Genomic DNA, 23,773 nt, shown 5'->3' with positions numbered 1-23,773 from the left:
GTACCACACCCAGAGCAGAAGTCCTACTTCAGCCAGATCATGCCTGCAAAGAAACTGGGTTTCACAGGCGTTTGGAAGAGATGTTCCCGGTAGGCTGTAAGAGCACTGTGCAGAGCGAGTTGTTTCTTAGCTTCCCAAAGAGCTGGAAGCAAGATGCTGTGGGGCCCAACTCGCCCTTTGGAAAGAAGCCTGCACGTTGTGCCTTTCAGCTCTAGGGCAAGGGAGCACACCCAGAGCAGAAGTCCTACTTCAGCCAGATCAGGCCTGCAAAGAAACTGCGTTTCACAGGCCTTTGGAAGAGATGTTCCCGGTAGGCTGTAAGAGCACTGTGCAGAGCGAGTTGTTTCTTAGCTTCCCAAAGAGCTGGAAGCATGATGCTGTGGGGCCCAACTCACCCTTTGGAAAGAAGCCTGCACGTTGTGACTTTCATCTCTAGGGCAATGGAGCACACCCAGAGCAGAAGTCCTACTTCAGCCAGATCAGGCCTGCAAAGAAACTGCGTTTCACAGTCCTTTGGAAGAGATGTTCCCGGTAGGCTGTAAGAGCACTGTGCAGAGCGAGTTGTTTCTTAGCTTCCCAAAGAGCTGGAAGCAAGATGCTGTGGGGCCCAACTCGCCCTTTGGAAAGAAGCCTGCACGTTGTGCCTTTCAGCTCTAGGGCAAAGTAGCACACCCAGAGCAGAAGTCCTACTTCAGCCAGATCAGGCCTGCAAAGAAACTGCGTTTCACAGGCCTTTGGAAGAGCTGTTCCCGGTAGGCTGTAAGAGCACTGTGCAGAGCGAGTTGTTTCTTAGCTTCCCAAAGAGCTGGAAGCAAGTTGCTGTGGGGCCCAACTCGCCCTTTGGAAAGAAGCCTGCACGTTGTGCCTTTCAGCTCTAGGGCAAAGTAGCACACCCAGAGCAGAAGTCCTACTTTAGCCAGATCAGGCCTGCAAAGAAACTGCGTTACACAGGCCTTTGGAAGAGCTGTTCCCGCTAGGCTGTAAGAGCACTGTGCAGAGCGAGTTGTTTCTTAGCTTCCCAAAGAGCTGGAAGCAAGATGCTGTGGGGCCCAACTCGCCCCTTGGAAAGAAGCCGGCACGTTGTGCCTTTCAGCTCTAGGGCAAAGTAGCACACCCAGAGCAGAAGTCCTACTTCAGCCAGATCAGGCCTGCAAAGAAACTGCGTTTCACAGGCCTTTGGAAGAGCTGTTCCCGGTAGTCTATAAGAGCACTGTGCAGAGCGAGTTGTTTCTTAGCTTCCCAAAGAGCTGGAAGCAAGATGCTGTGGGGCCCAACTCGCCCTTTGGAAAGAAGCCTGCACGTTGTGCCTTTCAGCTCTAGGGCAAAGTAGCACACCCAGAGCAGAAGTCCTACTCCAGCCAGATCAGGCCTGCAAAGAAACTGCGTTTCACAGGCCTTTGGAAGAGATGTTCCCGGTAGGCTGTAAGAGCACTGTGCAGAGCGAGTTGTTTCTTAGCTTCCCAAAGAGCTGGAAGCAAGATGCTGTGGGGCCCAACTCGCCCTTTGGAAAGAAGCCTGAACGTTGTGCCTTTCAGCTCTAGGGCAAAGTAGCACACCCAGAGCAGAAGTCCTACTTCAGCCAGACCAGGCCTGCAAAGAAACTGTGTTTCACAGGCCTTTGGAAGAGATGTTCCCGGTAGGCTCTAAGAGCACTGTGCAGAGCGAGTTGTTTCTTAGCTTCCCAGAGCGCTGGAAGCAAGATGCTGTGGGGCCCAACTCGCCCTTTGGAAAGAAGCCTGCACGTTGTGCCTTTCAGCTCTAGGGCAAAGTAGCACACCCAGAGCAGAAGTCCTACTTCAGCCAGATCAGGCCTGCAAAGAAACTGCGTTTCACAGGCCTTTGGAAGAGATGTTCCCGGTAGGCTCTAAGAGCACTGTGCAGAGCGAGTTGTTTCTTAGCTTCCCAAAGAGCTGGAAGCAAGATGCTGTGGGGCCCAACTCGCCCTTTGGAAAGAAGCCTGCACGTTGTGCCTTTCAGCTCTAGGGCAAAGTAGCACACCCAGAGCAGAAGTCCTACTCCAGCCAGATCAGGCCTGCAAAGAAACTGCGTTTCACAGGCCTTTGGAAGAGATGTTCCCGGTAGGCTGTAAGAGCACTGTGCAGAGCGAGTTGTTTCTTAGCTTCCCAAAGAGCTGGAAGCAAGATGCTGTGGGGCCCAACTCGCCCTTTGGAAAGAAGCCTGCACGTTGTGCCTTTCAGCTCTAGGGCAAAGTAGCACACCCAGAGCAGAAGTCCTACTTCAGCCAGACCAGGCCTGCAAAGAAACTGTGTTTCACAGGCCTTTGGAAGAGATGTTCCCGGTAGGCTCTAAGAGCACTGTGCAGAGCGAGTTGTTTCTTAGCTTCCCAGAGCGCTGGAAGCAAGATGCTGTGGGGCCCAACTCGCCCTTTGGAAAGAAGCCTGCACGTTGTGCCTTTCAGCTCTAGGGCAAAGTAGCACACCCAGAGCAGAAGTCCTACTTATGCCAGATCAGGCCTGCAAAGAAACTGCGTTTCACAGGCCTTTGGAAGAGATGTTCCCCCTAGGCTGTAAGAGCACTGTGCAGAGCGAGTTGTTTCTTAGGTTCCCAAAGTGCTGGAAGCAAGATGCTGTGGGGCCCAACTCGCCCTTTGGAAAGAAGCCTGCACGTTGTGCCTTTCAGCTCTAGGGCAAAGTAGCACACCCAGAGCAGAAGTCCTACTTCAGCCAGATCAGGCCTGCAAAGAAACTGCGTTTCACAGGCCTTTGGAAGAGATGTTCCCGGTAGGGTGTAAGAGCACTGTGCAGAGCGAGTTGTTTCTTAGCTTCCCAAAGAGCTGGAAGCAAGATGCTGTGGGGCCCAACTCGCCCTTTGGAAAGAAGCCTGCACGTTGTGCCTTTCAGCTCTAGGGCAAAGTAGCACACCCAGAGCAGAAGTCCTACTTCAGACAGATCAGGCCTGCAAAGAAACTGCGATTAACAGGCCTTTGGAAGAGCTGTTCCCGCTAGGCTGTAAGAGCACTGTGCAGAGCGAGTTGTTTCTTAGCTTCCCAAAGAGCTGGAAGCAAGATGCTGTGGGGCCCAACTCGCCCTTTGGAAAGAAGCCGGCACGTTGTGCCTTTCAGCTCTAGGGCAAAGTAGCACACCCAGAGCAGAAGTCCTACTTCAGCCAGATCAGGCCTGCAAAGAAACTGCGTTTCACAGGCCTTTGGAAGAGATGTTCCCGGTAGGCTGTAAGAGCACTGTGCAGAGCGAGTTGTTTCTTAGCTTCCCAAAGAGCTGGAAGCAAGATGCTGTGGGGCCCAACTCGCCCTTTGGAAAGAAGCCTGCACGTTGTGCCTTTCAGCTCTAGGGCAAAGTAGCACACCCAGAGCAGAAGTCCTACTCCAGCCAGATCAGGCCTGCAAAGAAACTGCGTTTCACAGGCCTTTGGAAGAGCTGTTCCCGGTAGGCTGTAAGAGCACTGTGCAGAGCGAGTTGTTTCTTAGCTTCCCAAAGAGCTGGAAGCAAGATGCTGTGGGGCCCAACTCGCCCTTTGGAAAGAAGCCTGCACGTTGTGCCTTTCAGCTCTAGGGCAAAGTAGCACACCCAGAGCAGAAGTCCTACTTCAGCCAGACCAGCCAGTCAAAGACACTGTGTTTCACAGGCCTTTGGAAGACATGTTCCCGGTAGGCTGTAAGAGCACTGTGCAGAGCGAGTTGTTTCTTAGCTTCCTAAAGGGCTGGAAGCCAGATGCTGTGGGGCCCAACTCGCCCTTTGGAAAGAAGCCTGCACGTTGTGCCTTTCAGCTCTAGGGCAATGGAGCACACCCAGAGCAGAAGTCCTACTTCAGCCAGATCAGGCCTGCAAAGAAACTGCGTTTCACAGGCCTTTGGAAGAGATGTTCCCGCTAGGCTGTAAGAGCTCTGTGCAGAGCGAGTTGTTTCTCAGCTTCCCAAAGAGCTGGAAGCAAGATGCTGTGGGGCCCAACTCGCCCTTTGGAAAGAAGCCTGCACGTTGTGCCTTTCAGCTCTAGGGCAAAGTAGCACACCCAGAGCAGAAGTCCTACTTCAGCCAGATCACGCCTGCAAAGAAACTGCGTTTCACAGGCCTTTGGAAGAGATGTTCCCGGTAGGCTGTAAGACCACTGTGCAGAGCGAGTTGTTTATCAGCTTCCCAAAGAGCTGGAAGCAAGATGCTGTGGGGCCCAACTCGCCCTTTGGAAGGAAGCCTGCACGTTGTGCCTTTCAGCTCTAGGGCAAAGTACCACACCCAGAGCAGAAGTCCTACTTCAGCCAGACCAGCCAGTCAAAGACACTGTGTTTCACAGGCCTTTGGAAGAGATGTTCCCGGTAGGCTGTAAGAGCACTGTGCAGAGCGAGTTGTTTCTTAGCTTCCTAAAGGGCTGGAAGCCAGATGCTGTGGGGCCCAACTCGCCCTTTGGAAAGAAGCCTGCACGTTGTGCCTTTCAGCTCTAGGGCAATGGAGCACACACAGAGCAGAAGTCCTACTTCAGCCAGATCAGGCCTGCAAAGAAACTGCGTTTCACAGGCCTTTGGAAGAGCTGTTCCCGCTAGGCTGTAAGAGCACTGTGCAGAGCGAGTTGTTTCTTAGCTTCCCAAAGAGCTGGAAGCAAGATGCTGTGGGGCCCAACTCGCCCTTTGGAAAGAAGCCGGCACGTTGTGCCTTTCAGCTCTAGGGCAAAGTAGCACACCCAGAGCAGAAGTCCTACTTCAGCCAGATCAGGCCTGCAAAGAAACTGCGTTTCACAGGCCTTTGGAAGAGATGTTCCCGGTAGGCTGTAAGAGCACTGTGCAGAGCGAGTTGTTTCTTAGCTTCCCAAAGAGCTGGAAGCAAGATGCTGTGGGGCCCAACTCGCCCTTTGGAAAGAAGCCTGCACGTTGTGCCTTTCAGCTCTAGGGCAAAGTAGCACACCCAGAGCAGAAGTCCTACTGCAGCCAGATCAGGCCTGCAAAGAAACTGCGTTTCACAGGCCTTTGGAAGAGATGTTCCCGGTAGGCTGTAAGAGCACTGTGCAGAGCGAGTTGTTTCTTAGCTTCCCAAAGAGCTGGAAGCAAGATGCTGTGGGGCCCAACTCGCCCTTTGGAAAGAAGCCTGCACGTTGTGCCTTTCAGCTCTAGGGCAAAGTAGCACACCCAGAGCAGAAGTCCTACTCCAGCCAGATCAGGCCTGCAAAGAAACTGCGTTTCACAGGCCTTTGGAAGAGATGTTCCCGGTAGGCTGTAAGAGCACTGTGCAGAGCGAGTTGTTTCTTAGCTTCCCAAAGAGCTGGAAGCAAGATGCTGTGGGGCCCAACTCGCCCTTTGGAAAGAAGCCTGCACGTTGTGCCTTTCAGCTCTAGGGCAAAGTAGCACACCCAGAGCAGAAGTCCTACTTCAGCCAGACCAGGCCTGCAAAGAAACTGTGTTTCACAGGCCTTTGGAAGAGATGTTCCCGGTAGGCTCTAAGAGCACTGTGCAGAGCGAGTTGTTTCTTAGCTTCCCAGAGCGCTGGAAGCAAGATGCTGTGGGGCCCAACTCGCCCTTTGGAAAGAAGCCTGCACGTTGTGCCTTTCAGCTCTAGGGCAAAGTAGCACACCCAGAGCAGAAGTCCTACTTATGCCAGATCAGGCCTGCAAAGAAACTGCGTTTCACAGGCCTTTGGAAGAGATGTTCCCCCTAGGCTGTAAGAGCACTGTGCAGAGCGAGTTGTTTCTTAGGTTCCCAAAGTGCTGGAAGCAAGATGCTGTGGGGCCCAACTCGCCCTTTGGAAAGAAGCCTGCACGTTGTGCCTTTCAGCTCTAGGGCAAAGTAGCACACCCAGAGCAGAAGTCCTACTTCAGCCAGATCAGGCCTGCAAAGAAACTGCGTTTCACAGGCCTTTGGAAGAGATGTTCCCGGTAGGCTGTAAGAGCACTGTGCAGAGCGAGTTGTTTCTTAGCTTCCCAAAGAGCTGGAAGCAAGATGCTGTGGGGCCCAACTCGCCCTTTGGAAAGAAGCCTGCACGTTGTGCCTTTCAGCTCTAGGGCAAAGTAGCACACCCAGAGCAGAAGTCCTACTTCAGACAGATCAGGCCTGCAAAGAAACTGCGATTAACAGGCCTTTGGAAGAGCTGTTCCCGCTAGGCTGTAAGAGCACTGTGCAGAGCGAGTTGTTTCTTAGCTTCCCAAAGAGCTGGAAGCAAGATGCTGTGGGGCCCAACTCGCCCTTTGGAAAGAAGCCGGCACGTTGTGCCTTTCAGCTCTAGGGCAAAGTAGCACACCCAGAGCAGAAGTCCTACTTCAGCCAGATCAGGCCTGCAAAGAAACTGCGTTTCACAGGCCTTTGGAAGAGATGTTCCCGGTAGGCTGTAAGAGCACTGTGCAGAGCGAGTTGTTTCTTAGCTTCCCAAAGAGCTGGAAGCAAGATGCTGTGGGGCCCAACTCGCCCTTTGGAAAGAAGCCTGCACGTTGTGCCTTTCAGCTCTAGGGCAAAGTAGCACACCCAGAGCAGAAGTCCTACTCCAGCCAGATCAGGCCTGCAAAGAAACTGCGTTTCACAGGCCTTTGGAAGAGCTGTTCCCGGTAGGCTGTAAGAGCACTGTGCAGAGCGAGTTGTTTCTTAGCTTCCCAAAGAGCTGGAAGCAAGATGCTGTGGGGCCCAACTCGCCCTTTGGAAAGAAGCCTGCACGTTGTGCCTTTCAGCTCTAGGGCAAAGTAGCACACCCAGAGCAGAAGTCCTACTTCAGCCAGACCAGCCAGTCAAAGACACTGTGTTTCACAGGCCTTTGGAAGACATGTTCCCGGTAGGCTGTAAGAGCACTGTGCAGAGCGAGTTGTTTCTTAGCTTCCTAAAGGGCTGGAAGCCAGATGCTGTGGGGCCCAACTCGCCCTTTGGAAAGAAGCCTGCACGTTGTGCCTTTCAGCTCTAGGGCAATGGAGCACACCCAGAGCAGAAGTCCTACTTCAGCCAGATCAGGCCTGCAAAGAAACTGCGTTTCACAGGCCTTTGGAAGAGATGTTCCCGCTAGGCTGTAAGAGCTCTGTGCAGAGCGAGTTGTTTCTCAGCTTCCCAAAGAGCTGGAAGCAAGATGCTGTGGGGCCCAACTCGCCCTTTGGAAAGAAGCCTGCACGTTGTGCCTTTCAGCTCTAGGGCAAAGTAGCACACCCAGAGCAGAAGTCCTACTTCAGCCAGATCACGCCTGCAAAGAAACTGCGTTTCACAGGCCTTTGGAAGAGATGTTCCCGGTAGGCTGTAAGACCACTGTGCAGAGCGAGTTGTTTATCAGCTTCCCAAAGAGCTGGAAGCAAGATGCTGTGGGGCCCAACTCGCCCTTTGGAAGGAAGCCTGCACGTTGTGCCTTTCAGCTCTAGGGCAAAGTACCACACCCAGAGCAGAAGTCCTACTTCAGCCAGACCAGCCAGTCAAAGACACTGTGTTTCACAGGCCTTTGGAAGAGATGTTCCCGGTAGGCTGTAAGAGCACTGTGCAGAGCGAGTTGTTTCTTAGCTTCCTAAAGGGCTGGAAGCCAGATGCTGTGGGGCCCAACTCGCCCTTTGGAAAGAAGCCTGCACGTTGTGCCTTTCAGCTCTAGGGCAATGGAGCACACACAGAGCAGAAGTCCTACTTCAGCCAGATCAGGCCTGCAAAGAAACTGCGTTTCACAGGCCTTTGGAAGAGCTGTTCCCGCTAGGCTGTAAGAGCACTGTGCAGAGCGAGTTGTTTCTTAGCTTCCCAAAGAGCTGGAAGCAAGATGCTGTGGGGCCCAACTCGCCCTTTGGAAAGAAGCCGGCACGTTGTGCCTTTCAGCTCTAGGGCAAAGTAGCACACCCAGAGCAGAAGTCCTACTTCAGCCAGATCAGGCCTGCAAAGAAACTGCGTTTCACAGGCCTTTGGAAGAGATGTTCCCGGTAGGCTGTAAGAGCACTGTGCAGAGCGAGTTGTTTCTTAGCTTCCCAAAGAGCTGGAAGCAAGATGCTGTGGGGCCCAACTCGCCCTTTGGAAAGAAGCCTGCACGTTGTGCCTTTCAGCTCTAGGGCAAAGTAGCACACCCAGAGCAGAAGTCCTACTGCAGCCAGATCAGGCCTGCAAAGAAACTGCGTTTCACAGGCCTTTGGAAGAGATGTTCCCGGTAGGCTGTAAGAGCACTGTGCAGAGCGAGTTGTTTCTTAGCTTCCCAAAGAGCTGGAAGCAAGATGCTGTGGGGCCCAACTCGCCCTTTGGAAAGAAGCCTGCACGTTGTGCCTTTCAGCTCTAGGGCAAAGTACCACACCCAGAGCAGAAGTCCTACTTCAGCCAGACCAGGCCTGCAAAGAAACTGTGTTTCACAGGCCTTTGGAAGAGATGTTCCCGGTAGGCTGTAAGAGCACTGTGCAGAGCGAGTTGTTTCTTAGCTTCCCAAAGAGCTGGAAGCAAGATGCTGTGGGGCCCAACTCGCACTTTGGAAAGAAGCCTGCACGTTGTGCCTTTCAGCTCTAGGGCAAAGTAGCACACCCAGAGCAGAAGTCCTACTTTAGTCAGATCACGCCTGCAAAGAAACTGCGTTTCACAGGCCTTTGGAAGAGATGTTCCCCCTAGGCTGTAAGAGCACTGTGCAGAGCGAGTTGTTTCTTAGCTTCCCAAAGAGCTGGAAGCATGATGCTGTGGGGCCCAACTCACCCTTTGGAAAGAAGCCTGCACGTTGTGACTTTCATCTCTAGGGCAATGGAGCACACCCAGAGCAGAAGTCCTACTTCAGCCAGATCAGGCCTGCAAAGAAACTGCGTTTCACAGTCCTTTGGAAGAGATGTTCCCGGTAGGCTGTAAGAGCACTGTGCAGAGCGAGTTGTTTCTTAGCTTCCCAAAGAGCTGGAAGCAAGATGCTGTGGGGCCCAACTCGCCCTTTGGAAAGAAGCCTGCACGTTGTGCCTTTCAGCTCTAGGGCAAAGTAGCACACCCAGAGCAGAAGTCCTACTTCAGCCAGATCAGGCCTGCAAAGAAACTGCGTTTCACAGGCCTTTGGAAGAGCTGTTCCCGGTAGGCTGTAAGAGCACTGTGCAGAGCGAGTTGTTTCTTAGCTTCCCAAAGAGCTGGAAGCAAGTTGCTGTGGGGCCCAACTCGCCCTTTGGAAAGAAGCCTGCACGTTGTGCCTTTCAGCTCTAGGGCAAAGTAGCACACCCAGAGCAGAAGTCCTACTTTAGCCAGATCAGGCCTGCAAAGAAACTGCGTTACACAGGCCTTTGGAAGAGCTGTTCCCGCTAGGCTGTAAGAGCACTGTGCAGAGCGAGTTGTTTCTTAGCTTCCCAAAGAGCTGGAAGCAAGATGCTGTGGGGCCCAACTCGCCCTTTGGAAAGAAGCCGGCACGTTGTGCCTTTCAGCTCTAGGGCAAAGTAGCACACCCAGAGCAGAAGTCCTACTTCAGCCAGATCAGGCCTGCAAAGAAACTGCGTTTCACAGGCCTTTGGAAGAGCTGTTCCCGGTAGTCTATAAGAGCACTGTGCAGAGCGAGTTGTTTCTTAGCTTCCCAAAGAGCTGGAAGCAAGATGCTGTGGGGCCCAACTCGCCCTTTGGAAAGAAGCCTGCACGTTGTGCCTTTCAGCTCTAGGGCAAAGTAGCACACCCAGAGCAGAAGTCCTACTCCAGCCAGACCAGGCCTGCAAAGAAACTGCGTTTCACAGGCCTTTGGAAGAGATGTTCCCGGTAGGCTCTAAGAGCACTGTGCAGAGCGAGTTGTTTCTTAGCTTCCCAGAGCGCTGGAAGCAAGATGCTGTGGGGCCCAACTCGCCCTTTGGAAAGAAGCCTGCACGTTGTGCCTTTCAGCTCTAGGGCAAAGTAGCACACCCAGAGCAGAAGTCCTACTTATGCCAGATCAGGCCTGCAAAGAAACTGCGTTTCACAGGCCTTTGGAAGAGATGTTCCCCCTAGGCTGTAAGAGCACTGTGCAGAGCGAGTTGTTTCTTAGGTTCCCAAAGTGCTGGAAGCAAGATGCTGTGGGGCCCAACTCGCCCTTTGGAAAGAAGCCTGCACGTTGTGCCTTTCAGCTCTAGGGCAAAGTAGCACACCCAGAGCAGAAGTCCTACTTCAGCCAGATCAGGCCTGCAAAGAAACTGCGTTTCACAGGCCTTTGGAAGAGATGTTCCCGGTAGGGTGTAAGAGCACTGTGCAGAGCGAGTTGTTTCTTAGCTTCCCAAAGAGCTGGAAGCAAGATGCTGTGGGGCCCAACTCGCCCTTTGGAAAGAAGCCTGCACGTTGTGCCTTTCAGCTCTAGGGCAAAGTAGCACACCCAGAGCAGAAGTCCTACTTCAGACAGATCAGGCCTGCAAAGAAACTGCGATTAACAGGCCTTTGGAAGAGCTGTTCCCGCTAGGCTGTAAGAGCACTGTGCAGAGCGAGTTGTTTCTTAGCTTCCCAAAGAGCTGGAAGCAAGATGCTGTGGGGCCCAACTCGCCCTTTGGAAAGAAGCCGGCACGTTGTGCCTTTCAGCTCTAGGGCAAAGTAGCACACCCAGAGCAGAAGTCCTACTTCAGCCAGATCAGGCCTGCAAAGAAACTGCGTTTCACAGGCCTTTGGAAGAGATGTTCCCGGTAGGCTGTAAGAGCACTGTGCAGAGCGAGTTGTTTCTTAGCTTCCCAAAGAGCTGGAAGCAAGATGCTGTGGGGCCCAACTCGCCCTTTGGAAAGAAGCCTGCACGTTGTGCCTTTCAGCTCTAGGGCAAAGTAGCACACCCAGAGCAGAAGTCCTACTCCAGCCAGATCAGGCCTGCAAAGAAACTGCGTTTCACAGGCCTTTGGAAGAGCTGTTCCCGGTAGGCTGTAAGAGCACTGTGCAGAGCGAGTTGTTTCTTAGCTTCCCAAAGAGCTGGAAGCAAGATGCTGTGGGGCCCAACTCGCCCTTTGGAAAGAAGCCTGCACGTTGTGCCTTTCAGCTCTAGGGCAAAGTAGCACACCCAGAGCAGAAGTCCTACTTCAGCCAGACCAGCCAGTCAAAGACACTGTGTTTCACAGGCCTTTGGAAGACATGTTCCCGGTAGGCTGTAAGAGCACTGTGCAGAGCGAGTTGTTTCTTAGCTTCCTAAAGGGCTGGAAGCCAGATGCTGTGGGGCCCAACTCGCCCTTTGGAAAGAAGCCTGCACGTTGTGCCTTTCAGCTCTAGGGCAATGGAGCACACCCAGAGCAGAAGTCCTACTTCAGCCAGATCAGGCCTGCAAAGAAACTGCGTTTCACAGGCCTTTGGAAGAGATGTTCCCGCTAGGCTGTAAGAGCTCTGTGCAGAGCGAGTTGTTTCTCAGCTTCCCAAAGAGCTGGAAGCAAGATGCTGTGGGGCCCAACTCGCCCTTTGGAAAGAAGCCTGCACGTTGTGCCTTTCAGCTCTAGGGCAAAGTAGCACACCCAGAGCAGAAGTCCTACTTCAGCCAGATCACGCCTGCAAAGAAACTGCGTTTCACAGGCCTTTGGAAGAGATGTTCCCGGTAGGCTGTAAGACCACTGTGCAGAGCGAGTTGTTTATCAGCTTCCCAAAGAGCTGGAAGCAAGATGCTGTGGGGCCCAACTCGCCCTTTGGAAGGAAGCCTGCACGTTGTGCCTTTCAGCTCTAGGGCAAAGTACCACACCCAGAGCAGAAGTCCTACTTCAGCCAGACCAGCCAGTCAAAGACACTGTGTTTCACAGGCCTTTGGAAGAGATGTTCCCGGTAGGCTGTAAGAGCACTGTGCAGAGCGAGTTGTTTCTTAGCTTCCTAAAGGGCTGGAAGCCAGATGCTGTGGGGCCCAACTCGCCCTTTGGAAAGAAGCCTGCACGTTGTGCCTTTCAGCTCTAGGGCAATGGAGCACACACAGAGCAGAAGTCCTACTTCAGCCAGATCAGGCCTGCAAAGAAACTGCGTTTCACAGGCCTTTGGAAGAGCTGTTCCCGCTAGGCTGTAAGAGCACTGTGCAGAGCGAGTTGTTTCTTAGCTTCCCAAAGAGCTGGAAGCAAGATGCTGTGGGGCCCAACTCGCCCTTTGGAAAGAAGCCGGCACGTTGTGCCTTTCAGCTCTAGGGCAAAGTAGCACACCCAGAGCAGAAGTCCTACTTCAGCCAGATCAGGCCTGCAAAGAAACTGCGTTTCACAGGCCTTTGGAAGAGATGTTCCCGGTAGGCTGTAAGAGCACTGTGCAGAGCGAGTTGTTTCTTAGCTTCCCAAAGAGCTGGAAGCAAGATGCTGTGGGGCCCAACTCGCCCTTTGGAAAGAAGCCTGCACGTTGTGCCTTTCAGCTCTAGGGCAAAGTAGCACACCCAGAGCAGAAGTCCTACTCCAGCCAGATCAGGCCTGCAAAGAAACTGCGTTTCACAGGCCTTTGGAAGAGATGTTCCCGGTAGGCTGTAAGAGCACTGTGCAGAGCGAGTTGTTTCTTAGCTTCCCAAAGAGCTGGAAGCAAGATGCTGTGGGGCCCAACTCGCCCTTTGGAAAGAAGCCTGCACGTTGTGCCTTTCAGCTCTAGGGCAAAGTACCACACCCAGAGCAGAAGTCCTACTTCAGCCAGACCAGGCCTGCAAAGAAACTGTGTTTCACAGGCCTTTGGAAGAGATGTTCCCGGTAGGCTGTAAGAGCACTGTGCAGAGCGAGTTGTTTCTTAGCTTCCCAAAGAGCTGGAAGCAAGATGCTGTGGGGCCCAACTCGCACTTTGGAAAGAAGCCTGCACGTTGTGCCTTTCAGCTCTAGGGCAAAGTAGCACACCCAGAGCAGAAGTCCTACTTTAGTCAGATCACGCCTGCAAAGAAACTGCGTTTCACAGGCCTTTGGAAGAGATGTTCCCCCTAGGCTGTAAGAGCACTGTGCAGAGCGAGTTGTTTCTTAGCTTCCCAAAGAGCTGGAAGCAAGATGCTGTGGGGCCCAACTCGCCCTTTGGAAGGAAGCCTGCACGTTGTGCCTTTCAGCTCTAGGGCAATGGAGCACACCCAGAGCAGAAGTCCTACTTCAGCCAGATGAGTCCTGCAAAGAAACTGCGTTTCACAGGCCTTTGGAAGAGATGTTCCCGGTAGGCTATAAGAGGACTGTGCAGAGCGAGTTGTTTCTTAGCTTCCCAAAGAGCTGGAAGCAAGATGCTGTGGGGCCCAACTCGCCCTTTGGAAAGAAGCCTGCACGTTGTGCCTTTCAGCTCTAGGGCAAAGTAGCACACCCAGAGCAGAAGTCCTACTTCAGCCAGGTCAGGCCTGCAAAGAAACTGCGTTTCACAGGCCTTTGGAAGAGATGTTCCCACTAGGCTGTAAGACCACTGTGCAGAGCGAGTTGTTTCTTAGCTTCCCAAAGAGCTGGAAGCAAGATGCTGTGGGGCCCAACTCGCCCTTGGGAAGGAAGCCTGAACGTTGTGCCTTTCAGCTCTAGGGCAAAGTAGCACACCCAGAGCAGAAGTCCTACTTCAGCCAGACCAGCCAGTCAAAGACACTGTGTTTCACAGGCCTTTGGAAGAGATGTTCCCGGTAGGCTGTAAGAGCACTGTGCAGAGCGAGTTGTTTCTTAGCTTCCCAAAGAGCTGGAAGCAAGTTGCTGTGGGGCCCAACTCGCCCTTTGGAAAGAAGCCTGCACGTTGTGCCTTTCAGCTCTAGGGCAAAGTAGCACACCCAGAGCAGAAGTCCTACTTTAGCCAGATCAGGCCTGCAAAGAAACTGCGTTACACAGGCCTTTGGAAGAGCTGTTCCCGCTAGGCTGTAAGAGCACTGTGCAGAGCGAGTTGTTTCTTAGCTTCCCAAAGAGCTGGAAGCAAGATGCTGTGGGGCCCAACTCGCCCTTTGGAAAGAAGCCGGCACGTTGTGCCTTTCAGCTCTAGGGCAAAGTAGCACACCCAGAGCAGAAGTCCTACTTCAGCCAGATCAGGCCTGCAAAGAAACTGCGTTTCACAGGCCTTTGGAAGAGCTGTTCCCGGTAGTCTATAAGAGCACTGTGCAGAGCGAGTTGTTTCTTAGCTTCCCAAAGAGCTGGAAGCAAGATGCTGTGGGGCCCAACTCGCCCTTTGGAAAGAAGCCTGCACGTTGTGCCTTTCAGCTCTAGGGCAAAGTAGCACACCCAGAGCAGAAGTCCTACTCCAGCCAGATCAGGCCTGCAAAGAAACTGCGTTTCACAGGCCTTTGGAAGAGATGTTCCCGGTAGGCTGTAAGAGCACTGTGCAGAGCGAGTTGTTTCTTAGCTTCCCAAAGAGCTGGAAGCAAGATGCTGTGGGGCCCAACTCGCCCTTTGGAAAGAAGCCTGAACGTTGTGCCTTTCAGCTCTAGGGCAAAGTAGCACACCCAGAGCAGAAGTCCTACTTCAGCCAGACCAGGCCTGCAAAGAAACTGTGTTTCACAGGCCTTTGGAAGAGATGTTCCCGGTAGGCTCTAAGAGCACTGTGCAGAGCGAGTTGTTTCTTAGCTTCCCAGAGCGCTGGAAGCAAGATGCTGTGGGGCCCAACTCGCCCTTTGGAAAGAAGCCTGCACGTTGTGCCTTTCAGCTCTAGGGCAAAGTAGCACACCCAGAGCAGAAGTCCTACTTCAGCCAGATCAGGCCTGCAAAGAAACTGCGTTTCACAGGCCTTTGGAAGAGATGTTCCCGGTAGGCTCTAAGAGCACTGTGCAGAGCGAGTTGTTTCTTAGCTTCCCAAAGAGCTGGAAGCAAGATGCTGTGGGGCCCAACTCGCCCTTTGGAAAGAAGCCTGCACGTTGTGCCTTTCAGCTCTAGGGCAAAGTAGCACACCCAGAGCAGAAGTCCTACTCCAGCCAGATCAGGCCTGCAAAGAAACTGCGTTTCACAGGCCTTTGGAAGAGATGTTCCCGGTAGGCTGTAAGAGCACTGTGCAGAGCGAGTTGTTTCTTAGCTTCCCAAAGAGCTGGAAGCAAGATGCTGTGGGGCCCAACTCGCCCTTTGGAAAGAAGCCTGCACGTTGTGCCTTTCAGCTCTAGGGCAAAGTAGCACACCCAGAGCAGAAGTCCTACTTCAGCCAGACCAGGCCTGCAAAGAAACTGTGTTTCACAGGCCTTTGGAAGAGATGTTCCCGGTAGGCTCTAAGAGCACTGTGCAGAGCGAGTTGTTTCTTAGCTTCCCAGAGCGCTGGAAGCAAGATGCTGTGGGGCCCAACTCGCCCTTTGGAAAGAAGCCTGCACGTTGTGCCTTTCAGCTCTAGGGCAAAGTAGCACACCCAGAGCAGAAGTCCTACTTATGCCAGATCAGGCCTGCAAAGAAACTGCGTTTCACAGGCCTTTGGAAGAGATGTTCCCCCTAGGCTGTAAGAGCACTGTGCAGAGCGAGTTGTTTCTTAGGTTCCCAAAGTGCTGGAAGCAAGATGCTGTGGGGCCCAACTCGCCCTTTGGAAAGAAGCCTGCACGTTGTGCCTTTCAGCTCTAGGGCAAAGTAGCACACCCAGAGCAGAAGTCCTACTTCAGCCAGATCAGGCCTGCAAAGAAACTGCGTTTCACAGGCCTTTGGAAGAGATGTTCCCGGTAGGGTGTAAGAGCACTGTGCAGAGCGAGTTGTTTCTTAGCTTCCCAAAGAGCTGGAAGCAAGATGCTGTGGGGCCCAACTCGCCCTTTGGAAAGAAGCCTGCACGTTGTGCCTTTCAGCTCTAGGGCAAAGTAGCACACCCAGAGCAGAAGTCCTACTTCAGACAGATCAGGCCTGCAAAGAAACTGCGATTAACAGGCCTTTGGAAGAGCTGTTCCCGCTAGGCTGTAAGAGCACTGTGCAGAGCGAGTTGTTTCTTAGCTTCCCAAAGAGCTGGAAGCAAGATGCTGTGGGGCCCAACTCGCCCTTTGGAAAGAAGCCGGCACGTTGTGCCTTTCAGCTCTAGGGCAAAGTAGCACACCCAGAGCAGAAGTCCTACTTCAGCCAGATCAGGCCTGCAAAGAAACTGCGTTTCACAGGCCTTTGGAAGAGATGTTCCCGGTAGGCTGTAAGAGCACTGTGCAGAGCGAGTTGTTTCTTAGCTTCCCAAAGAGCTGGAAGCAAGATGCTGTGGGGCCCAACTCGCCCTTTGGAAAGAAGCCTGCACGTTGTGCCTTTCAGCTCTAGGGCAAAGTAGCACACCCAGAGCAGAAGTCCTACTCCAGCCAGATCAGGCCTGCAAAGAAACTGCGTTTCACAGGCCTTTGGAAGAGCTGTTCCCGGTAGGCTGTAAGAGCACTGTGCAGAGCGAGTTGTTTCTTAGCTTCCCAAAGAGCTGGAAGCAAGATGCTGTGGGGCCCAACTCGCCCTTTGGAAAGAAGCCTGCACGTTGTGCCTTTCAGCTCTAGGGCAAAGTAGCACACCCAGAGCAGAAGTCCTACTTCAGCCAGACCAGCCAGTCAAAGACACTGTGTTTCACAGGCCTTTGGAAGACATGTTCCCGGTAGGCTGTAAGAGCACTGTGCAGAGCGAGTTGTTTCTTAGCTTCCTAAAGGGCTGGAAGCCAGATGCTGTGGGGCCCAACTCGCCCTTTGGAAAGAAGCCTGCACGTTGTGCCTTTCAGCTCTAGGGCAATGGAGCACACCCAGAGCAGAAGTCCTACTTCAGCCAGATCAGGCCTGCAAAGAAACTGCGTTTCACAGGCCTTTGGAAGAGATGTTCCCGCTAGGCTGTAAGAGCTCTGTGCAGAGCGAGTTGTTTCTCAGCTTCCCAAAGAGCTGGAAGCAAGATGCTGTGGGGCCCAACTCGCCCTTTGGAAAGAAGCCTGCACGTTGTGCCTTTCAGCTCTAGGGCAAAGTAGCACACCCAGAGCAGAAGTCCTACTTCAGCCAGATCACGCCTGCAAAGAAACTGCGTTTCACAGGCCTTTGGAAGAGATGTTCCCGGTAGGCTGTAAGACCACTGTGCAGAGCGAGTTGTTTATCAGCTTCCCAAAGAGCTGGAAGCAAGATGCTGTGGGGCCCAACTCGCCCTTTGGAAGGAAGCCTGCACGTTGTGCCTTTCAGCTCTAGGGCAAAGTACCACACCCAGAGCAGAAGTCCTACTTCAGCCAGACCAGCCAGTCAAAGACACTGTGTTTCACAGGCCTTTGGAAGAGATGTTCCCGGTAGGCTGTAAGAGCACTGTGCAGAGCGAGTTGTTTCTTAGCTTCCTAAAGGGCTGGAAGCCAGATGCTGTGGGGCCCAACTCGCCCTTTGGAAAGAAGCCTGCACGTTGTGCCTTTCAGCTCTAGGGCAATGGAGCACACACAGAGCAGAAGTCCTACTTCAGCCAGATCAGGCCTGCAAAGAAACGGCGTTTCACAGGCCTTTGGAAGAGCTGTTCCCGCTAGGCTGTAAGAGCACTGTGCAGAGCGAGTTGTTTCTTAGCTTCCCAAAGAGCTGGAAGCAAGATGCTGTGGGGCCCAACTCGCCCTTTGGAAAGAAGCCGGCACGTTGTGCCTTTCAGCTCTAGGGCAAAGTAGCACACCCAGAGCAGAAGTCCTACTTCAGCCAGATCAGGCCTGCAAAGAAACTGCGTTTCACAGGCCTTTGGAAGAGATGTTCCCGGTAGGCTGTAAGAGCACTGTGCAGAGCGAGTTGTTTCTTAGCTTCCCAAAGAGCTGGAAGCAAGATGCTGTGGGGCCCAACTCGCCCTTTGGAAAGAAGCCTGCACGTTGTGCCTTTCAGCTCTAGGGCAAAGTAGCACACCCAGAGCAGAAGTCCTACTCCAGCCAGATCAGGCCTGCAAAGAAACTGCGTTTCACAGGCCTTTGGAAGAGATGTTCCCGGTAGGCTGTAAGAGCACTGTGCAGAGCGAGTTGTTTCTTAGCTTCCCAAAGAGCTGGAAGCAAGATGCTGTGGGGCCCAACTCGCCCTTTGGAAAGAAGCCTGCACGTTGTGCCTTTCAGCTCTAGGGCAAAGTACCACACCCAGAGCAGAAGTCCTACTTCAGCCAGACCAGGCCTGCAAAGAAACTGTGTTTCACAGGCCTTTGGAAGAGATGTTCCCGGTAGGCTGTAAGAGCACTGTGCAGAGCGAGTTGTTTCTTAGCTTCCCAAAGAGCTGGAAGCAAGATGCTGTGGGGCCCAACTCGCACTTTGGAAAGAAGCCTGCACGTTGTGCCTTTCAGCTCTAGGGCAAAGTAGCACACCCAGAGCAGAAGTCCTACTTTAGTCAGATCACGCCTGCAAAGAAACTGCGTTTCACAGGCCTTTGGAAGAGATGTTCCCCCTAGGCTGTAAGAGCACTGTGCAGAGCGAGTTGTTTCTTAGCTTCCCAAAGAGCTGGAAGCAAGATGCTGTGGGGCCCAACTCGCCCTTTGGAAGGAAGCCTGCACGTTGTGCCTTTCAGCTCTAGGGCAATGGAGCACACCCAGAGCAGAAGTCCTACTTCAGCCAGATGAGTCCTGCAAAGAAACTGCGTTTCACAGGCCTTTGGAAGAGATGTTCCCGGTAGGCTATAAGAGAACTGTGCAGAGCGAGTTGTTTCTTAGCTTCCCAAAGAGCTGGAAGCAAGATGCTGTGGGGCCCAACTCGCCCTTTGGAAAGAAGCCTGCACGTTGTGCCTTTCAGCTCTAGGGCAAAGTAGCACACCCAGAGCAGAAGTCCTACTTCAGCCAGGTCAGGCCTGCAAAGAAACTGCGTTTCACAGGCCTTTGGAAGAGATGTTCCCACTAGGCTGTAAGACCACTGTGCAGAGCGAGTTGTTTCTTAGCTTCCCAAAGAGCTGGAAGCAAGATGCTGTGGGGCCCAACTCGCCCTTGGGAAGGAAGCCTGCACGTTGTGCCTTTCAGCTCTAGGGCAAAGTAGCACACCCAGAGCAGAAGTCCTACTTCAGCCAGACCAGCCAGTCAAAGACACTGTGTTTCACAGGCCTTTGGAAGAGATGTTCCCGGTAGGCTGTAAGAGCACTGTGCAGAGCGAGTTGTTTCTTAGCTTCCTAAAGGGCTGGAAGCCAGATGCTGTGGGGCCCAACTCGCCCTTTGGAAAGAAGCCTGCACGTTGTGCCTTTCAGCTCTAGGGCAATGGAGCACACCCAGAGCAGAAGTCCTACTTCAGCCAGATCAGGCCTGCAAAGAAACTGCGTTTCACAGGCCTTTGGAAGAGCTGTTCCCGGTAGGCTGTAAGAGCACTGTGCAGAGCGAGTTGTTTCTTAGCTTCCCAAAGAGCTGGAAGCAAGATGCTGTGGGGCCCAACTCGCCCTTTGGAAAGAAGCCGGCACGTTGTGCCTTTCAGCTCTAGGGCAAAGTAGCACACCCAGAGCAGAAGTCCTACTTCAGCCAGATCAGGCCTGCAAAGAAACTGCGTTTCACAGGCCTTTGGAAGAGATGTTCCCGGTAGGCTGTAAGAGCACTGTGCAGAGCGAGTTGTTTCTTAGCTTCCCAAAGAGCTGGAAGCAAGATGCTGTGGGGCCCAACTCGCCCTTTGGAAAGAAGCCTGCACGTTGTGCCTTTCAGCTCTAGGGCAAAGTAGCACACCCAGAGCAGAAGTCCTACTCCAGCCAGATCAGGCCTGCAAAGAAACTGCGTTTCACAGGCCTTTGGAAGAGATGTTCCCGGTAGGCTGTAAGAGCACTGTGCAGAGCGAGTTGTTTCTTAGCTTCCCAAAGAGCTGGAAGCAAGATGCTGTGGGGCCCAACTCGCCCTTTGGAAAGAAGCCTGCACGTTGTGCCTTTCAGCTCTAGGGCAAAGTAGCACACCCAGAGCAGAAGTCCTACTTCAGCCAGACCAGGCCTGCAAAGAAACTGTGTTTCACAGGCCTTTGGAAGAGATGTTCCCGGTAGGCTCTAAGAGCACTGTGCAGAGCGAGTTGTTTCTTAGCTTCCCAGAGCGCTGGAAGCAAGATGCTGTGGGGCCCAACTCGCCCTTTGGAAAGAAGCCTGCACGTAGTGCCTTTCAGCTCTAGGGCAAAGTAGCACACCCAGAGCAGAAGTCCTACTTATGCCAGATCAGGCCTGCAAAGAAACTGCGTTTCACAGGCCTTTGGAAGAGATGTTCCCCCTAGGCTGTAAGAGCACTGTGCAGAGCGAGTTGTTTCTTAGGTTCCCAAAGTGCTGGAAGCAAGATGCTGTGGGGCCCAACTCGCCCTTTGGAAAGAAGCCTGCACGTTGTGCCCTTCAGCTCTAGGGCAAAGTAGCACACCCAGAGCAGAAGTCCTACTCCAGCCAGATCAGGCCTGCAAAGAAACTGCGTTTCACAGGCCTTTGGAAGAGATGTTCCCGTTAGGCTGTAAGAGCACTGTGCAGAGCGAGTTGTTTCTTAGCTTCCCAAAGAGCTGGAAGCAAGATGCTGTGGGGCCCAACTCGCCCTTTGGAAAGAAGCCTGCACGTTGTGCCTTTCAGCTCTAGGGCAAAGTAGCACACCCAGAGCAGAAGTCCTACTTCAGACAGATCAGGCCTGCAAAGAAACTGCGATTAACAGGCCTTTGGAAGAGACGTTCCCCGTAGGCTGTAAGAGACTGTGCAGAGCGAGTTGTTTCTTAGCTTCCCAAAGAGCTGGAAGCAAGATGCTGTGGGGCCCAACTCGCCCTTTGGAAAGAAGCCTGCACGTTGTGCCTTTCAGCTCTAGGGCAAAGTAGCACACCCAGAGCAGAAGTCCTACTTCAGGCAGATCAGGCCTGCAAAGAAACTGCGTTTCACAGGCCTTTGAAAGAGATGTTCCCGGTAGGCTGTAAGAGCACTGTGCAGAGCGAGTTGTTTCTCAGCTTCCCAAAGAGCTGGAAGCAAGATGCTGTGGGGCCCAACTCGCCCTTTGGAAAGAAGCCTGCACGTTGTGCCTTTCAGCTCTAGGGCAAAGTAGCACACCCAGAGCAGAAGTCCTACTTCAGGCAGATCAGGCCTGCAAAGAAACTGCGTTTCACAGGCCTTTGAAAGAGATGTTCCCGGTAGGCTGTAAGAGCACTGTGCAGAGCGAGTTGTTTCTCAGCTTCCCAAAGAGCTGGAAGCAAGATGCTGTGGGGCCCAACTCGCCCTTTGGAAAGAAGCCTGCACGTTGTGCCTTTCAGCTCTAGGGCAATGGAGCACACACAGAGCAGAAGTCCTACTTCAGCCAGATCAGGCCTGCAAAGAAACGGCGTTTCACAGGCCTTTGGAAGAGCTGTTCCCGCTAGGCTGTAAGAGCACTGTGCAGAGCGAGTTGTTTCTTAGCTTCCCAAAGAGCTGGAAGCAAGATGCTGTGGGGCCCAACTCGCCCTTTGGAAAGAAGCCGGCACGTTGTGCCTTTCAGCTCTAGGGCAAAGTAGCACACCCAGAGCAGAAGTCCTACTTCAGCCAGATCAGGCCTGCAAAGAAACTGCGTTTCACAGGCCTTTGGAAGAGATGTTCCCGGTAGGCTGTAAGAGCACTGTGCAGAGCGAGTTGTTTCTTAGCTTCCCAAAGAGCTGGAAGCAAGATGCTGTGGGGCCCAACTCGCCCTTAGGAAAGAAGCCTGCACGTTGTGCCTTTCAGCTCTAGGGCAAAGTAGCACACCCAGAGCAGAAGTCCTACTCCAGCCAGATCAGGCCTGCAAAGAAACTGCGTTTCACAGGCCTTTGGAAGAGATGTTCCCGGTAGGCTGTAAGAGCACTGTGCAGAGCGAGTTGTTTCTTAGCTTCCCAAAGAGCTGGAAGCAAGATGCTGTGGGGCCCAACTCGCCCTTTGGAAAGAAGCCTGCACGTTGTGCCTTTCAGCTCTAGGGCAAAGTACCACACCCAGAGCAGAAGTCCTACTTCAGCCAGACAAGGCCTGCAAAGAAACTGTGTTTCACAGGCCTTTGGAAGAGATGTTCCCGGTAGGCTGTAAGAGCACTGTGCAGAGCGAGTTGTTTCTTAGCTTCCCAAAGAGCTGGAAGCAAGATGCTGTGGGGCCCAACTCGCACTTTGGAAAGAAGCCTGCACGTTGTGCCTTTCAGCTCTAGGGCAAAGTAGCACACCCAGAGCAGAAGTCCTACTTTAGTCAGATCACGCCTGCAAAGAAACTGCGTTTCACAGGCCTTTGGAAGAGATGTTCCCCCTAGGCTGTAAGAGCACTGTGCAGAGCGAGTTGTTTCTTAGCTTCCCAAAGAGCTGGAAGCAAGATGCTGTGGGGCCCAACTCGCCCTTTGGAAGGAAGCCTGCACGTTGTGCCTTTCAGCTCTAGGGCAATGGAGCACACCCAGAGCAGAAGTCCTACTTCAGCCAGATGAGTCCTGCAAAGAAACTGCGTTTCACAGGCCTTTGGAAGAGATGTTCCCGGTAGGCTATAAGAGAACTGTGCAGAGCGAGTTGTTTCTTAGCTTCCCAAAGAGCTGGAAGCAAGATGCTGTGGGGCCCAACTCGCCCTTTGGAAAGAAGCCTGCACGTTGTGCCTTTCAGCTCTAGGGCAAAGTAGCACACCCAGAGCAGAAGTCCTACTTCAGCCAGGTCAGGCCTGCAAAGAAACTGCGTTTCACAGGCCTTTGGAAGAGATGTTCCCACTAGGCTGTAAGACCACTGTGCAGAGCGAGTTGTTTCTTAGCTTCCCAAAGAGCTGGAAGCAAGATGCTGTGGGGCCCAACTCGCCCTTGGGAAGGAAGCCTGCACGTTGTGCCTTTCAGCTCTAGGGCAAAGTAGCACACCCAGAGCAGAAGTCCTACTTCAGCCAGACCAGCCAGTCAAAGACACTGTGTTTCACAGGCCTTTGGAAGAGATGTTCCCGGTAGGCTGTAAGAGCACTGTGCAGAGCGAGTTGTTTCTTAGCTTCCTAAAGGGCTGGAAGCCAGATGCTGTGGGGCCCAACTCGCCCTTTGGAAAGAAGCCTGCACGTTGTGCCTTTCAGCTCTAGGGCAATGGAGCACACCCAGAGCAGAAGTCCTACTTCAGCCAGATCAGGCCTGCAAAGAAACTGCGTTTCACAGGCCTTTGGAAGAGCTGTTCCCGGTAGGCTGTAAGAGCACTGTGCAGAGCGAGTTGTTTCTTAGCTTCCCAAAGAGCTGGAAGCAAGATGCTGTGGGGCCCAACTCGCCCTTTGGAAAGAAGCCTGAACGTTGTGCCTTTCAGCTCTAGGGCAAAGTAGCACACCCAGAGCAGAAGTCCTACTTCAGCCAGATCAGGCCTGCAAAGAAACTGCGTTTCACAGGCCTTTGGAAGAGATGTTCCCGGTAGGCTGTAAGAGCACTGTGCAGAGCGAGTTGTTTCTTAGCTTCCCAAAGAGCTGGAAGCAAGATGCTGTGGGGCCCAACTCGCCCTTTGGAAAGAAGCCTGCACGTTGTGCCTTTCAGCTCTAGGGCAAAGTAGCACACCCAGAGCAGAAGTCCTACTCCAGCCAGATCAGGCCTGCAAAGAAACTGCGTTTCACAGGCCTTTGGAAGAGATGTTCACGGTAGGCTGTAAGAGCACTGTGCAGAGCGAGTTGTTTCTTAGCTTCCCAAAGAGCTGGAAGCAAGATGCTGTGGGGCCCAACTCGCCCTTTGGAAAGAAGCCTGCACGTTGTGCCTTTCAGCTCTAGGGCAAAGTAGCACACCCAGAGCAGAAGTCCTACTTCAGCCAGACCAGGCCTGCAAAGAAACTGTGTTTCACAGGCCTTTGGAAGAGATGTTCCCGGTAGGCTCTAAGAGCACTGTGCAGAGCGAGTTGTTTCTTAGCTTCCCAGAGCGCTGGAAGCAAGATGCTGTGGGGCCCAACTCGCCCTTTGGAAAGAAGCCTGCACGTAGTGCCTTTCAGCTCTAGGGCAAAGTAGCACACCCAGAGCAGAAGTCCTACTCCAGCCAGATCAGGCCTGCAAAGAAACTGCGTTTCACAGGCCTTTGGAAGAGATGTTCCCCCTAGGCTGTAAGAGCACTGTGCAGAGCGAGTTGTTTCTTAGGTTCCCAAAGTGCTGGAAGCAAGATGCTGTGGGGCCCAACTCGCCCTTTGGAAAGAAGCCTGCACGTTGTGCCCTTCAGCTCTAGGGCAAAGTAGCACACCCAGAGCAGAAGTCCTACTCCAGCCAGATCAGGCCTGCAAAGAAACTGCGTTTCACAGGCCTTTGGAAGAGATGTTCCCGTTAGGCTGTAAGAGCACTGTGCAGAGCGAGTTGTTTCT

The sequence above is a fragment of the Equus caballus genome, chromosome 6 (assembly GCF_041296265.1).
Source record: "Equus caballus isolate H_3958 breed thoroughbred chromosome 6, TB-T2T, whole genome shotgun sequence".
Classification (NCBI taxonomy): domain Eukaryota; kingdom Metazoa; phylum Chordata; class Mammalia; order Perissodactyla; family Equidae; genus Equus; species Equus caballus.
Note: the sequence above shows the minus strand (reverse complement) of the source record.